The sequence below is a fragment of the Sapajus apella genome, unplaced genomic scaffold, assembly GCF_009761245.1.
Source record: "Sapajus apella isolate SASKATOON/1434 unplaced genomic scaffold, GSC_monkey_1.0 scaffold62, whole genome shotgun sequence".
In the NCBI taxonomy this organism is placed as follows: Eukaryota; Metazoa; Chordata; class Mammalia; order Primates; family Cebidae; genus Sapajus; species Sapajus apella.
The window spans coordinates 13,985,289-14,001,011 of NW_022437002.1; the positions used below are offsets into that span (position 1 = coordinate 13,985,289).

At 46.2% G+C, this 15,723-nt stretch overlaps 1 protein-coding gene across 1 annotated transcript in view; it reads right to left on the minus strand.

The window, feature by feature from the left end:
* The window catches only part of HIVEP3 (HIVEP zinc finger 3), a 515,007-nt gene extending 514,220 nt beyond the window's left edge, over nt 1-787 (minus strand). The window contains exon 1 of the mRNA XM_032247574.1: nt 656-787. The gene's annotated coding sequence lies outside the window, so the exon portion shown is untranslated. The remainder of the gene's footprint in view (nt 1-655) is intronic.
* Nucleotides 788-15,723: the final 14,936 nt, after the last annotated feature.

Below are 15,723 nucleotides of genomic sequence, written 5' to 3' on the forward strand. Positions count from 1 at the left end.
AAATGTCAATGCTAAATTAAGAAAGGGGGCAAGCGCGAGAGGCTGAGTGGTCCCCAGACTGCTGCAATCCAGAGCTCGCTAACGTAGAGACGGAGAGACCCATACGCCCTGCAGCAACCTCCCTCCTGGCCCAGAGCGGGGCTGCCGGCTGGACTTCTGGAAGGGAAACCTGGACCAGGGCCACCCCGGGCAAAGGGAACGCGGCTGGCGAGGCGCATCCTCGCTGCTCAGCCTCAGTCTCCCCGCATCTGTCGGACGTCAACAAACCCTGACCACAAAGTGAAACTTTCCCGGCCCCCGCGGTCGCGCCGGGTCTCTGCCCTCTGCTTGGGAGCGCGTCGCGGGGACAGGTGTGGGGCTGGGGCTGAGGAGGGGCCCCCGCCCCAGGGCCTGAGGTTGTGTAATCGGCCCAGGAGGTGGGGCTCAGGACAGCTCCCCGCGCCGGAGCTGCGGAGGCCAGCCTGGGACCCCAGAGGCGGGGGCCGGCGCCCGGAGGCGCCGGGGGGATGGGAAGGGCTCTCGTCCCGCCCCCCCGGGACCGCCCCCGGGCGCAGTGGGGAGCTGCGGCGCTGACACGACCCGGAGAGGGCGCCCGCGCGGCGGACCGAGCCCGAGGAGGCGGGCGCGATGGTTCGGCAGCCGCGGCCAGCCTTACCTGAGCATCAGGCCGGGGCGGCGGGAGGCGGCTCGGGATGCCGGGGCGGCGAGCGGCGGGCGGCAGCGCTGGCAGCCACCCGGGCCACGGCATGAGAGGAGCCGCGGCGGCGGCAGGAGCAGGACTGACAGCCCCAGGCCCCGCCTCCGGACCTTGGGCCCCGCCCCCTTCCCGGCCGCGCGGCTCGCCCCGCCTCCTCCGCCCACCGACGGGGTCAAACTCGGTCCATCGGCACGGAGGGCGGGGGCCCTCGCTTCCGATTGGCCCCAAAGGTGGCCGCCCCGCCCACTCCCCGCCCCCTCCTTGGCAGGGAAGCGGCGCGTGCGCGGTGGCGGGGGAGGGTAACGGTTACGCTGAGCGCGGGCGTTCCTGATCCCCGACCCCTGGTACCCGGGCATCATTTTTCACCCCGGGCAGCTGAGGAACCCTGGATGACCTAAGGAACAAGGATTCAGACGCAGACTCCACGGTGAATTGTCCTTATTAACCTGTGAGCTAACGTCCAGGAGAAAACCAAACCCAAATGGGCCAAGCTCTAACCAGAGGAAACCCCAAAACTGTGATCTGCATAGAAAACGAGCCAGCCAACCGGTTCCCGGCTCTGCCGGGTCTAGGGATGCTTTAATCAAGCGCTGGTTTCGCTCCCTTGACAGAAAGTCTGAGGTTTGCAGAGGGTCTAGAAGATGTGAATCGAAATTAGCCTGCATTAGGGTTGTGCCAATCAGAAAGTGAATGATGCCGAAGAAAGTGGCCTCCTTTGCTCCACCCTCCCGGTCCTCCCCATCCCCCGGCTCTCCCACCTCTCCCTCCACACCAGCTCCCTACCCTCAGCCTGTAGACAACATCAGGTCTCTCCCAACAAAAATCAATGGAGACCAACAATTCCACTCGAGAACTGGAAACATGTCTATACTAAAACTCGTACACAAATGTTCACAGCAGAGTACTCACAAGGTCAAAAAATGAAACAACTGAATGTCCATCGATTGACAAATTGTTAGACAAGTTACGCACTATCCATACAATGGAATAGTATTCAGCCATAAAAAATGAAATTCTGTTACATGCTATAACATGGACGAACCTTGAAAACGTTATAGTGCTCAATGAAAGAAACCAGCCACTAAAACCCGCATAGTGTATGATTCCATTTATAGGAAATGTCCAAAACAGGCAAATCCATAGAGACTAATGGTTGTCAGGGACTGGAAGGAGAGGGGAATGAGGAGTGACTGCTTAATGAGTACAAAGCCTCTTTGCAGGGTGATTCAAATGTTCTGGAATTAGACAGTGGTGATGACTGTACAACTTTGTAAATATAATTTTAAAAAACCACAGAATAGTATACTTTAAAAGGGTGAATATTATGGTATGTGAATGATATCTTAATTTAAACCAAAAATCCAAATAACCGAAAAATTTAAAATAAAACAACTCTCTTGACACTGTATGCCCTCCAAGCTATTATGCAGTTAACCAGCCCTTTTCATCCAAGATTTTTGCAAGGGTAGCCCACACATTTTTACTCCCACTTACACACTAGCTCCCTAGAATGTGGCTCCTGCCTGCACCAGAGCTCAAATCTGCTCTCTCCTTGAAATTTTATCCTGTGGCTTTCTATGACCCTGCACGTATCTAGTTCTCTTCCTCCTTCCGTTCTTTGTCTTTTTATCCTATTTTCTGGGCAAATCTATTTTAATCTTTTCTGTGGCTGCTTCCAGAATCCTTCCTAGGTTATATCATCCGTGTCTATGAGTTTAGTTACTATGCTTCACATTCTAGCCTCCACCTGATGTCCCACAGAATTTTCGTGTTTGATGTGTTATAAGCAATTTGCATCTCCCCTCCCCATCCTCTGTCTTCTCTCCAGTAGTAATATCTACTACCACATGCTAGGACCTGGGAATCATCCTTGATTATGCCCTCTTCCTTCTAAAGTCACTTACCATTTTTTATCTCATAAATGTTTGTAAATCCCGCAATACTACCACAACCCTGGTCCATGCCTCCACTGTCTTTTGACTTTTAATTCGTTTCATCTTTAGTGCCCTTCAAATCTACTTTCCACACAACTGTTGAAGTGAACACCCATTGCTTCAGCCAGTGTAGCTCTTTCTTAGGGTAACAACATGCTGATTTTCCTTCAGGAACTTACCCCATGAGATATGGGCTTGGGGACACTGCCAGTGAAGATGATGACTTTACTGGGCCCAGGCCAGGTATGCCCCAAGCTGGAGCACTATGGCATCTTTCATTTGGAATTTGAATCCTAGGTGGAATAACTGAAACACTGGAGGCTGTTGGCCCTAATACTTCCCAACCAAGCGTACTTGCAGTTGATCCTGCCATGTGGGTGCTGGGAAATCCCTTAAGAACCTGAGTTCTTCAAATTTTCATTGGGTTTTCTGAATGATCCCATATCTCTCCAATGCACTCCCCTGTAAGAACTTAATTAGAATTCTCTTCAACCAAAGAATCTGATATAGAAATGTGCCTAAGATGCAAACCATGTCTTTACTGAAAACTCATTAGAGGCATTCCATCACCTATAGGAAAGACACCAAACTTTGAAATACAAGCCCCAAGACCCTCCCTTACTCCATTCCAGGCTGCCTGTCTGCACTTCCTCATTTTTCCTTGCTTTTACATCTCTGCCCTTCTGAATGATTTGGGGTTTCACATAACTTATGAGGTTTCATGCCTCAGTACTCATGAGTCCCCTCCATAGAACCCCTCCCTGCTCCCTGCTATCACTTGAGAAAGCCTTCCCTGGCTCTTCCCTATCCCAACATTCTGCCTTCCTCTGTGTTCTCAAGGCATCTGATTTTCCCACCCATTACTGTGTTCACTGTCATGGTATTTCACCTACCTGCTTTATTATCTGCCTCTCCCACCAAATGTGGAGTTCCTGGAGAACTGTGCCTTGTTTTCTGTTTCTCTGCCTCCATAATTCCTAAATAAGAGAAAGGGATCTCAATATAGGACATTAACAAATCTTTTGCCCAGAGAGATGAAACTCCAGGCTGGAGGCATCTCATATAAGTTATCCAAAAATTTTATTCCTGTTCTGAAAAACATTCCAGAACACTGTCAAGACCCTAGTAACACTGGAGGACACTTATTTAAATGATAGCTCTCATTCTCTAAAATCTGAATTTCTCCTGAAAGTCCTCATGCTTTAATGAGATACAAAATTAATTAGCTCAGACAATTGTCTTCATCACTGTGACTTAATGGCAAAGTGTGTTTTTGTACATATTTTTAATCATAGCTGAAGAATAAACAGAATGTAAGCAAGAAATCCATGGTTCTGTTTGGATGCCTATTGTGAAACATGTACCTTAAGTGGAATTATATAACCATTCATCTGCAAACGTTGAGTTAGGAGAGCTGGATTTCAGTCACAACTTAGCCATGACTAGCGGCTTGACCTTGGATAAGTCATTGCCTTTTGACGCCTGCTGTCAGCCTTCCCGGTGTCCATTTCTTTGTTCTCTCACCATTGGAACCTCCAAAAAAAATATTTGGGAAACCACTTTTTCTCCATTCTAACCTATATGGTATTACTATGGTTCACCTGACCCCAGACTCCAGGAATTGGGCCTGATTATCTTAAAGCCATTGTTTCTATCCCATCTGCCTGGCTACAGAAGTTAGTTCAAGGGCAGTCATTAAACCCAATCAGAGCAAAGGGATTTGAAAGACACTTGCAAGGGCTTCTGGCAAAGAAAAGATTCCTCTGCCTGTTGTAGATCCTGTCAATGATAGGTTGATGATAGATCAATGGTAATACAGCCACATGTGACCAGTAGGATAGTGAGATTGCCAGGCAGTGAAGGAATGCTGAGGAAAGCAGAATGGGTAAAGAAGCATATCACTGATTATGCTGCTGGGCAGTGAACAACTGGGTCAAACAACAGCTGAAGCTGATAGACCTCTATACTCTTCAGTTATGTCAACCAATCAGTTCCCTTTGTTGTTAGCATTTAATTTTCTGTATATACCATAAACAGTTCTAAAGTAACAATATCTCTGGGCCTCCATTTTTCATAGATAAAAGTAATATGGATAACCTCTAAGGAGGCTGCCAGAACACCAGGAGGAGGCGGGGAACGCCATCAGCTGGTCCAAGGGCCTGGACATGCTGCTTCCAGCCAAACATGCACGTCACGTCGGGGCCTTCAGACCTCAGGGAGAGCATTAGTCCCTGGCCACGTGGACTCCTGATGCAGGTTGAGAACAAAAAGAAGCACCTGGACATTTCCTGGAGCCCTCTGAGTGGTCGCGCTTCAGTGGAATTTGGGGGCCCCTGGATTCCAGCCTCGCTTGCTTGATAGCAACAGAAACCAGTCCTGCCTGACTCTGCCACAAAAAAGCTACACTCCACTCACCTTACACCCACCCGGTCAGGTGTCCTTGCTGCTGGGTGGGCCTGAGGGAGGGGAGAGCTTTGTGGTCAAGCTCCGTGGCCTGCCCTGGCCCTGCGCTGTTGAGGATGCTCTGAACCTCCTCTCCAGCTGCACCATTCACCACCCGGCCACACGCAAGCTCCAGCCACACTAGAGAGGGGTGGGCAGAGCAGTGAGGCTTTTGTTGAACTTGGATCAGAAGATGACATAAAAATGCCCCCCGGAAAGCCATGGGACACCAGCTCATTGAGGTGTTCAAGTCCCACAGAACCAAGGTGAGTTGGGTATTGAAGGAAGCACCCAGGTCCCAACAGTGCCAGCAGCGCCAACTACCACCTCGTGCGCCAACATCAAGGACTCCCATCTGGATGCACAAACGAGAAACCGTTCAGTTCTTCTCAGGGCTGGAAACTGTGCCAGATGGGATCACATTGTCTGTGGACCCCAGGACAAGTTTACAGGAGAAGCTTGTGCTGTTGGCCTCGCAGAAGTTAGCTGAGAAGGCTCTCAAAACGCCCAAGGAGAGGACAGGACACAGGAAAATGAAGATGTTCAAGAGCAGCCAAGAGGAAGTTCCATCAGACGCAGGTCCTCCTCAGGCTCATATCCTTGCAGCTCCGGACCCCTGTGACTGGCCTGGGGTTGCGGGGAGCCACCCTGGCACCATGAAGCAGGCAGGCCTGAAGAGGATGAGGCCCAACGTCCGCAGCTCAGGCTACGGGGTCACAAGGGGCATGGCAGCCTCTGGCACCACCAAGCTGGTGGGACCTCAGCTACTGTCTCTCCAGAATGTATGACCACAAATACGGCAACAGTGAGGTCACAGGGCAGAGCACCACTGGCCACTGCATCTGCATGAGAGGCTGCCATGCAAAAGTGACCAAGAGCGACATTTACAACCTCTTCTCTCCTCTCAACCCCGTGAGAGTCCACATTGAGATGGGCCCAGATGGAAGACTGACTGGCAAAGCAGATGTTGAATTTGCTACTCAGGAAGCAGCAGTGGCAGCTATGTCCAAAGACAGGGCCAACATGCAGCACAGGTACATAGAACTATCCCTGAATTTGACAACAGGGGCCAGCAATGGGGCGTAGAGCAGCCAGGGGATGCAAGGCATGGGGGTGTCCACCTACAACTGGCCTGCAGAGCCAGTCAGTGAGTGGCTGTGATGGGGCCGGCCACAGCAGACGGAACAGCATGGATGGACAGGACTCCTTTTGTTAGCAACAACTGAGTTATTTCAGTCAAATTTTCACATGCCGCCAACAAGCAGTGAAGAGCAGTTATAATGGAGGAAGCTGTGGGACCCACTTGGCACAATAAGTTTGTGAAATCTAGATTCAAAAGTTACCTCTTCAGGCCAGGCACAATGGCACAGGTCTGTAATCCCAGCACTTCAGAAGGCCTAGGTAGGCAGATCACTTGAGGCCAGGAGTTCACAACCAGCCTGGCCAACGTGGTGAAAACCCGTCTCTACCAAAAATACAAAAATTTGCCAGGCCTGGTGGTGGGTGCCCGTAATCCCAGCTACTCAGGAGGCTGAAGCACAAGAATTACTTGAACCCAGGAGGCGGAGGTTGCAGTAAGCCAAGATTGCACCACTACACTCCAGCCTGGGCTGTCACACAGCAAGACCCTGACTCCAAAAAAAAAAAACCTCTTCAGTGTTTTCTCATGCAAAATTTTCTTCTAGCATGTGATATTGAGTAAACTGAAACTATGTTCAGCTTTTCTCAATTAACATTTTGTTAGTATACTTAAGAGTGAAGTTATCCAAGTTTAAGTATGTTATATGTGGATCTTTTATACCACATCACAGTGAACACGCTGGGGAGACATGCTTTTTTGGAAAACTCAAAGATGCCAGCTCCCTGATTCAAAGGAATGGTTCTCATGTTTGTTCATTCTAATTTATATTTTCATTTAGGATCCTTTAGGTTAAGTTGAAGCTTTTTAAAAGTTTGTTTTGAAAATTGAGACACAATACAAATACTGAAGGAATTGGTGAGGCCTTGACTTAAAACTTTCTTTGTACTGTGATTTCTTTTTGGGTGAATTTTACTAAGTGAAACTTGTTAAATTTTTTGTTCACTAAATTTTTTTTCTTAAAATGAAAACTTTTTCACAACGCCAGGCACAGATTACTCAGCAAAAGATAGCAAAAGACTGGGTGGTTCAAGAGAATTCATTTTAATCGTAATGTATTTAAGTGTGAATTTAAAAATAGTTTCATACATCAAATCTATGATCTCCCTTATATTCTAATAATTAGGCTAAATAAAACTCTAATAAAAATGTTAAAAAAAAAAAAAAAGAATTCTGCCAGTTCTCATATCCTGTAAGTCTCTTTGAAGGGTAAACACACTCATGACAATTTAAATGTATTGTCCTTTACCAGTAAGCACTAAGGAAAGTAAGACTGTCCAGTTTAACCCAACAAAAGAAAGCTAAGACTGGAAATGCAAGCAGAAATCCTTCATCTTTGGGCTGGACTAGGAGTTACCCTGATCTCCACCTCCCCTGCTACTCCCCATACTTCAGCCACTTAATCCTACACTCTCAAAATAGATGGGGGTGGGGGATAGTAATCTGGAAAGGAAGCTTATAAAGTGGCCCTGCTTTAGAAGACTTTGGATTCAGTGGCAGACCACATTCTTGCTGATGCCCTGTGGCCTTGGACCCCTTGTTCAGGTTCTGACCTCTTCTACCCAAACTCTTTGACATGCGTCTTCCTAGGTCACTCTCCTCTGCCTTCTTTCCCTCCCCAGATCCACCTCCTGGATTATATATTTAGCTTGGCAGCATGCCCTCATGTCTGCATTCCCAGCCCTGACCACCTTCAATCAGTTGGAAGTGGTGATATATTAGCCAGGCAACTCCAGAGCACAGATTAGTTTATCTGTAGCAACAGGGCCTAAAGGAAGAAGTCCAGGGATGGTTATTTAGTCTAGCACAGTCACTTAATAAAAGGCATTAAGCACCTTAGAAGCCTGAAGGTTTGGGCAAATTGTTTGATACACTGTACTTGCAATTATGTGTGAAAGTTTTCACATACCTGGCTTCCTGGATATGTAGCCTTTTAAAAATAATGCATTTGGAAATGCAATTGTAATCAACTTCCTAATTTAAAAAGTATTATCTAGGTCCCTGACAGATACTGTGTTGGAACACCAGGGCCATACCTGAAGTTACTGGGACCTCAGGGAAGGGTTGATATGGAAAGAATGCTGGTTGTTTTTCTAGAAATAGTTAGAAATTAAGAAATTAACTAGCATGCTGCCAGTTAACTTTATTCTTTTCTCTGGCTTTGCAAGATTCATGGGAAAAGATCTTCAGCACTGTTTTGATTGAATCATTTCACATTTTATGACCAGATAACCTTTGCATATAGAGGTGACTAGGACAACAGTCCTGTTCTTAAGGAGCTCAGGAGTTGCGGGGGAGAAAGGACACTACATAGTCAGGTCTAGCAAGAAACAGAGCTCACCCTATTTAGCTCAACAAAGAGATCTCAATGAAGGGAGGGCTTAGAGAGTGTGAACAGAGCTGGCGAAGCATCCAGATACCCACAACATTAGAGAACCATTACCAGCCCAATAAAAAAGAGATAAGCAGAGGGAACAGGAGAGTGGGAACCATGAAGGAGGGGCTCCCTAAGGAGCTACAGTCAGACAAAGATCTCGCTTCTACCAGAGGGAAGGCTTCAAGGCTAGGACCGTAGGAAGAACAGCCTTGACCTCTCTTGCCTCCCATTCTGTAATGCCCTGCAAGTGCCTATCACCCACTAACTCAGACAGAAAATCGACTAGCAAGGGAGTCTGGATACAGTCTATAGGGATCAGCCTCCTGGGGAAAGAACTAAGGCAGCTGTAGATAACAGATATGGCAACATAAACAAAAAATAATCAATCCAGAACACCCCATTTACCACCCAGGTCCCATTTTTTCCCCTTCATTTAAATGATGAAAATCCCATCCCAAACACAAGGAGACACAAGTGTCATCAGCCACTGTATTATTACTGGTGACATCATTTCAAGTGTACTCTCATGTGGACCCTAAATTTTGAGGTTAGCTACCATCAGCACTCTTCACGTAAAATAGTATGGGCAAGATGCAGCGAGGATGAGATAATCCTCATAAAATAAGTATCACTGCTATGGTCTCCCCTTCTGTAGTCTTTCAGGAGGCCAGAGCAAATAATCATCGCTTCCTTTTATTCCGTGATCACTTTATCCTCTACCAAACACTTATCACCTTATCTGGAGAAGGTCTGAGATCCAAACCTTCATCCCCAAATAGCTGAGCCCTTGCTAGTCCTCTCTGCACTGGGTGGTCAGTTTCCCACTGACATTCATTACTGGACACAGAATTCCTGGTAAGTGGCCCCAGGTATCCCCTGACTTTAAAATATAGTCTTCCCAGCTGTATTGCATAGCAGCAGCCCACTTTCTTCTTGGTACTCAATATAGTGATCCTTCCTCTTCCTGTTGGTTCAATGGTGTGAGTTCCAAAATGGCCAAGGTTAGGCTCAGCTTCCAATTCCTTGGTGGGAACATTCCTCCCTTAGGAATATTCAGCCTCAAGATCGTGGAGATGGAAAGCAAAAATTCTATTAAGTGGAGTATCAGCTGTGATGGTTACAAGTGCCACTCCTAACGCCTCACCATATTTCCTAGCCCACAGTTCGTGCTATGGAGACAGGACCAGATATTGACTGCTGGTTTAAAGCACATACTAATCCTACAGGTGAGCTCAAGCCTTGCATGGTGTCATATCCCAGTGGCCTACTGAACCCTCACTGCAGGCACCTCAGAAGCCCTGTGTTGAAGATGACAGTGCTGCTGTCACTCTTCGTCCCTGGATGACAATGCGGAGCAGAGCTGCCCACCAGTCTGAAGCACTTATTTTGGAATTCTTATGTATGAGAGAAATGCATCCCTATCTAATGTAAGCTATTCTACTTTATGGCCTCCTGGTTACATTATTTTAACATTGCCCTAATTAAGATAGCAACCTTAGCTGTTAGCATAGCCCCAACTTATGTTCTTTCTGGTTAAGTTGCCAGGAGAGTGGGTTGGGGTGGAGGGTAGAGAGAGGGGAGAGCCTCTGGTCCTATACTCTGGGCTTAAATATACCGATTTGCTGCAGATTCCCTACTGGGCAACGCTGTCCCTCAGAAAACCACCCCATACCTTGATTCCAAGCGCTGCTCTTCCTTGGTATCCTCCATCTCTGGTGGATAGTTCCCAGGAGATTCTTAGTGTCTTTCCAATGGTTTTTCAGATTCCTCTGTCTTCTGCAGTTCCTTCTCCCTTCTGAGGCCTCATCAGGGAAGGGTTGAGTAACTGGTGCGGGTTCCTTGTCCCATGCTGAGATGGGGCCATGGAGGCCCTGTAGCAGGGAGAGGAGTAAGAATTCTAGGAAGGCAGCTACGTATTACATCACTTCATTTCTATGAAATTCCCAGAATAGGCAAACCCATAGAGAGAGAATGCAGATTCACAGTTTCCAGGGTCTAAAGGGTGGCAGGAATGGAGGGTGACTGCTTAATACGTATGGGTTTTCATTTGTGGATAGTAAGAATGTCCTGGAATGAAATAGTGGTGATGGTCTCACAACCTTGTAAGTGTACTAAATGCCACTGCATTATTTACTCTAAAATATCCAAACTGGTGAATTTTGTGTTATGTGAATTTATCACAATAAAAAAATAGTCAAGTGGTTGGATTTTATTCTGATTGAGTAAGAAGATGCTTGAGGGTGACAGGGGTGAATCTGGCAGTGACTGAAGTAAACAGAGCTGCAAAAGAATCGTTTGACCTTGTAGTCCTGTTTAGAACATCTGTTTCCTCCTACCTGGGGGTGATGGGCATGGAAGGGAGTTGGGGGAGAGCAGGCAGAGTAGAGGATGCTGACTCCAGAGAAGGCAAAAGGCAAGCTGCTGGGCTATGCATCATTTCTAGATTTTCCTGATTGACATGGATTTTTTTGTTGTTTTTGTTCATTTATTTTTTTTCAATTACTCAGCATTCTCATATCTTCCTATGTGGGGAGAATCCAAATGGGAGGAGTCCTCCATTGTAAACCTTGGTTATAGGTAAGAACCTTCTCTCTGTGCCTTGACCCACACCCCCACGTGCCAACCACACTGGGTCGCAGACATCTAACCCAGCCCAGCTAACGAGATACTCCTTCTGGGACTTGGAATCATGACGAGTGATGCAAAGACACAGATGAGAGCAGGTGAGAGTACACGGAACAGCTGCACCACCAAGGGTGAGAGTCCACTGGCTGCCGTGTTGTGCAAGGTCTGGGGCTTTGGCATTGCATGTGCAGGGGCAGCTGTGCCTGGCAGCATCCTTACCAGACCAATTCTGAGGGATGACCTTGGCTTTGGTAGCCGCTCCCTGACCTCTTGTCCTGGTTATTTTCTGAGCGTGGTTCATCAGCCTCATTTCAATTCCCAAGCTACTTGATATCCCTCCAGTAAATTCCTTGACTGTTCAAGTTAGCCTGAGCTTGTTTCTGTTACTTTTAACTAGGAACCCTATTACATTAATGTAGCCTTAACCCCCTCCCTTCAAAACAGAAAACATGGTACATTCCAATTAAATGCCTATGACTCCTTACAAAATTGAAATACTGTCTGCACCTTGATTCTTGTGTGTGTGTGTGCATGTGTGTATATTTCACTTTAAAGATTACAGACGTAAAAACAAAATACATTCCCATGCACTGAGTTATTGTAGCTATGGTGATGCGCAGACGGAGCACTGCTCTAGCAATTAGAAGGCGAGGCCACAGCTAGTTGTGTAACCTTGGGCAAGTCAGCTGCTTCTCTATTCAGGCTGAAATAAACTGTCAGTCCTTTTTTAGTGTTTGAGGTTCTGTGATTCAGAAATGCAAAAGAAATAATTCATATTAACACCATGCCTAGGAAAACAAACTATTCTCTCTCACAAACAGCCACAATCTGACTCAATACCATACAACTAAGATAACTTCAGTTGTCAATCTGTGCTTCATCTATTAAATAATGCATATCATTGCAGACAAGCAACAAAAGTTAACTACAGCCTCATCTCTCTGTGGGAATGTAATCTGCAATGATAATGCTAACGAGAGCTCACACTTGGATTAAATTTACTACATCCCACCGCTCTAGGAGTATTACATATATGAGCTCATTCAATCCTTACAGGAGCCTCAGAAAGCAAGTGCTAGTATTATCCCATTTACAGATGAAGAAACAGAGACACAGAAAGGTTGGGAAACTTGCCCAAAATCACACAGCCAGTAGGTGACAGAACCAGTTTTCAAACTCAAACTATCTGGCTCTAGAATCCAACCACTGTGTGTGTGTGCGTGTGTGTGTGTGTGTGTGTGTGTGTGTGTGTAAATCCACATAACATAAATTCACTATTTTAGCCATCTTGAAGCATGCAATTCAGTGGCATTTAGCACACTCACAGAATCCATGCTTTTAGTAATACACTATGCTACCAGAACTATATCTGTCATCAAATAAATAAACTGTAATTATAATCAGTCTTACAGACCAAGAGATAGTGAGGTAGAGCTGTCATTTCTTTCATCCACTTCAGTGCATTTGGTAGTAGTAATGTAACTTCCAAATGAAGATTATAGAGTTATGGTGTGATCCCTGGTGTTAGGAAGCTTTTAGCTCTGGTCTACCTTTTGCCTCCACAAAAGCTGCATCTAATCTTAATCAATCTGGAAATATGAATGTCCATCGTATTTTAATACTTCAGTAGAGGTTGGAGCAAGGGAATTCCAAGCTTCTTATGAGCGGTGGTCCCACTATTTAAGGACACCTATCAACAGAAAGTCCTGACCTATATCCTCATTCACAAATGAAAGCATTCAACTTTTCCCTAACTTTAGGGATGGAAAGGCAGATGTTGAAAAATGTTGGTCAGTATTTCCTCTGCTATAATAATTCTAATGACAACCCACACTTGGATGGCATTTACTGAATGCCATTGTTCTAAGAGTTTTGTATATATGATAGTCCTTTATGACCTGGCTGTCTATGGCCTTGGGTAAGTTATTACTACTTCTTCTGAACAGTCTCCCTTGTGACGGTCATTCACTCAGCAACTCCTGGTGGCACTTGTTTTGCACCAGGCACTGAGCTGAGCCCTGGAAGCAGGAAGAATCATGGAGTGGTTGGGTAGGTAAGTATTGGGTAGTGGTTCTCAGCATGGTTGGGGAGGGGCTTACCAGTGAATCTTTCCAAAATACAATGTTCACTCCCACTGGGTCCTAATGTACCACATAAGCTGTTGGGGCTAGAGTAGCAGGTGGATTGGGGAGTGGCACATTTCAAAAAAATCCCTCCCAGATACATCTCATTTTCCTTATTCTCCCCCCAACCACCACAGCCCAAAACCCCAACCCAAGCACATCTATTCTTTTAGAACCATTGAAATTAGTGATTTCCAAGACCACTTTGGGCTCTAAAATTCTATGTTCATTCTCAATTCAACATTCCTTGGGTGCCTACTCTGTTCTATGCTAAGCACAGTAGCTAGAGAGGAGAATAAGATCTTGGTAGACAGTCCCTGCCCCCGTCCACTCTCAATCTAGTTGATACACAGACAAGCAAACCAACAGTGTCAATATAACATGAGGAACCCGAAGTACAGTGAAGCATTTCAGGAACTGAACATCCCCTCGGGCGACACTTCAACTTTCTCTTCTCCAGAATAAGTGATTCCTTTGCCTCCTTTCCTAAGCTCTTGTTTCCCAATGATCAAACAATATCATCAACATCTGACCAGTTCTGAATCTAATGCATCTGCCTTCCTTCTGGTTTCAGATGCAAAGCATATTCTCCACACAGCCTCACACCAGTTCCAAACCCTGCATGCTAACATTTCTCTGCCGAAAGGCCTTTTTAATGAGGAACTTGGTTCAGGCATCAGCTATAGAACATTAATATTCATGCTTCGTATTTGTAAAAACCTTTATTTTAATCTTTTGTTTCCTTTGAGGGGGGGAGTGTTAAAATGGCCAGATAGTCCCAATTCTCATTTATTCTATCCAGGCCTCTATTTTCAGAGTGTTTTCTTTTTGGCTTCCATTATTTCATTGGGGTTGGCAATGAAAGTTAGCCCTGCTCCTGTCCAAGTGTTAAATGGATACTCATGTGTCTTTTTGCCACATTGGTATACTTAATTTTATTGCAAATAGGATTTTTCTTTTTTCCCCTCTGCATGCAAATGTGTTACCCTTTCAGTGTTTGCATAATAGCAGTGATTCTTTCATTTGTACAAAAGGACATGCATTATTTTGGCAGATAGAGGGAGCTTTGATGGAGAGATTATTACATTTCCAAAAGCAAAGAGAATAAATCAGAATTTAGCTAGACGCTGACTAAACACCCCCTTCCCCCAACTCTGCTGATCATGAGCCAAGTGTCTAACACACTACACTTTCCTCCCAGACAACAAAACTTGCAGAACAGTAGGACCTTGCTGGCTGGTCTTGGTTCTCTGCCCTTCTCTGCCTGGCTCCGTGGACTGTCTCACTTGGCCTCCATTACCCTACAGATTCTGGCTGGTTTAGCCAAGAGGAGGCACCAGCATGAGAATGAAGGGTGGGAGTAGAGGGAGGCTGGGCTATTTATTTCCCTGCTCCCTGCCTGCCTTTCCATAGGTCAGGCAGTAGCTGTTCCCCTCCAAGTCCACAGTTCAGTTGAGGAGCCCCTCTTCTACAAGTCCAGCTCTCACTGGACTCTGGTAATCCCCTTCCTGCTCCTCACTGCCTCCAGCAAGATCCAGGGAGCTTCACTACCCCGTGTCGACAAACCCAGCCTATATCTATGTCAATATTCCATACATTCAACCCTTTGAGTGTGCCATCTTTTTACTTAGGGCGCTGAGAGAAGCATCATATTCCCAACACTTCACTTAGCTCATGAGATCCTCCCTACTCCTCCAAAGACAAAAAAGCACACACCATAGCACTGGGAAAGTAATAAAGAAGTCCAAAACCACTGGGGTCTACAGCTATCTACACGTCACCTCAAAGTGTTCAGAAATTGCACAAAGCAGAAGAGGATTTTTCCCTAGGTGTGTCCAGCTTCACTACAGTCTTGTAGATGATTGGCATCTGTTGGTTTTGCCTGTCACTGAGTCACCTTCTTCTGGTCACAGCCCCCTGATTTTCCTTGGGGAGCTATTTCTTCAATTCTCTTGGTACATGTGGACAGGATGGGGCTGTTCTCACCCTCAACTCAGAGAAAATATCAGACCTCCAACCTGGCCACTCAGGCCATCACTTCCCCCAGGCCACAGCAATTGCTTCAGGGATGGGCATGTCATCTAAGCCAGGCCAATGGAAACCGGCTGGATAAAATTCTAGGACTTTGCCTGGAGCAGCAAGAGAGGAGTAGAGCCCACCTGGGAACTGAAAAATCACAGAGAAAGCAGTCAAGAAATGAAGAGAGGAAAACTGGGTTCTGATCATGTCATTTGTGCCCTGGATCAAGCTTGGCCTCACTCTTGCAATTACATGAACAAAACGTTCTGTCATTTCATTTATTTAAGCTGGGCTTCCATCACTGAAAGAATCTGACTACTACATTGAAGATGGAAGCTCTTTATACACTCAGAACCATCATGGACTGG